Raw genomic sequence first — 1378 nt, 5'->3', positions numbered from 1 at the left:
CCCCGCTCCCCATGCTCCTCCATCAGTGCAGCGCGGGCATTGTGGCTGGCTGCTGCGGCAGCTGCCCGCTCCTCCCGCACCGCCAAGTTGGCCATGGCCGCAGCCTGACGCTGCGCGGCGCTGGCACCCGGCCGGTCGGCCAGGGCAGCGGCCGCGTCTGCGGCCAGCACCACCCCATGCAGCCCGTCCCGGGTCTGGCGTGCATGCCGACGGTGGATGCTGGTGGCGGCCTCCCGCAAGAAGAACTTGTCCGCCTCCCATTGCGTGCAAGCGCCGTCACCTGTACTGGCCACGGGATTTGCGGCAACGTGCGCCTCCAAGCGCTGCTTGAGCTCCAAACGCAGCGAGGGGTGAAACAGCAGGTAGGTGGGGAAGCGCCACTGCTCCCGGTGCGCATGTGGCAGGTCGGGCAAGGACAGGGTGAGCAGCACACCGTTGTGGTCCCCAGGCGCCCCGTACGTGCGAGCGACATCCACCACCCACGGCGCCGCGGTGGCACTGACATACCACCGATCCAGGCGTGCGGGAGTGGCCGGCTTGGGTGTGGCCGGATGCGTGTAGCCCTTGGCGCCGCCACGCTTGCTCGCCCAAGGGTCCACCAGACTGAACTGGGCGAGGAGGCTGGCAAGTTGCGGGGCACCTGCAGCACGTGACGGGCTAGGGGCCGCCTCCTGACTGGCATCGGTGACACAGTTCCAGTCCCCACCGACAACAAGCACCCTGTCCGTGGCCAGGTGGGGATGCAGCCCGGCAAAGAAAGCAGGCTTGTCCGCCACGGCCGTGGGCGCATACACACACACAAAGCGCAGGCGCAGGTGACCCACGTCCCAATCCCAACATACCACACGGCCCGCCGCATCCGTTGACGGCGGCTGCAGTACGCAGCCTGGAAGGGACAGCCGACTCCGCGCCAGGATAGCCGTCCCACAGGAGCGGGGCGACGCTGCCGGGCTGGCAGCGAGGCAGTGGCGCCACGGAAGGCACGCCCCCTGCGCGGCACGAAGGCAAGACTCCAGCGCCGTCGTGTCAGTAGCGTGGGTCTCCTGCACCATCGCCACATCCGCCCCAACTTGCTGCAGGTGCGAGACCAGCGCCCGCGCCTTGAACGGCGAGCCCAGGCCGTTGACATTCACTGTCAGCAGCCGAAGGTTCGCCGCTCCCACTGGTGGCCGCATTATGAGCCCCCGCCGGCCACGGCAGCGCCGTGGCGGTTGCGGTTGCTGTTGCTGCTGTGGCGTTTGCTTGGTGGTCAGCTGCGCCGCTGCACGCTGCCACTCCGCCTCCCGCTCCGCCAGCCGCGACTGTGCCGCCGGCTGGGGCCCCGAATCCCCCGCCTGCTGTGTTGGCGCCGGGCACGGCATGGCTGCGGGGCGGGCCG

This window comes from Chlamydomonas reinhardtii, chromosome 12, assembly GCF_000002595.2.
Source record: "Chlamydomonas reinhardtii strain CC-503 cw92 mt+ chromosome 12, whole genome shotgun sequence".
NCBI classification, from domain to species: Eukaryota; Viridiplantae; Chlorophyta; class Chlorophyceae; order Chlamydomonadales; family Chlamydomonadaceae; genus Chlamydomonas; species Chlamydomonas reinhardtii.
Note: the sequence above shows the minus strand (reverse complement) of the source record.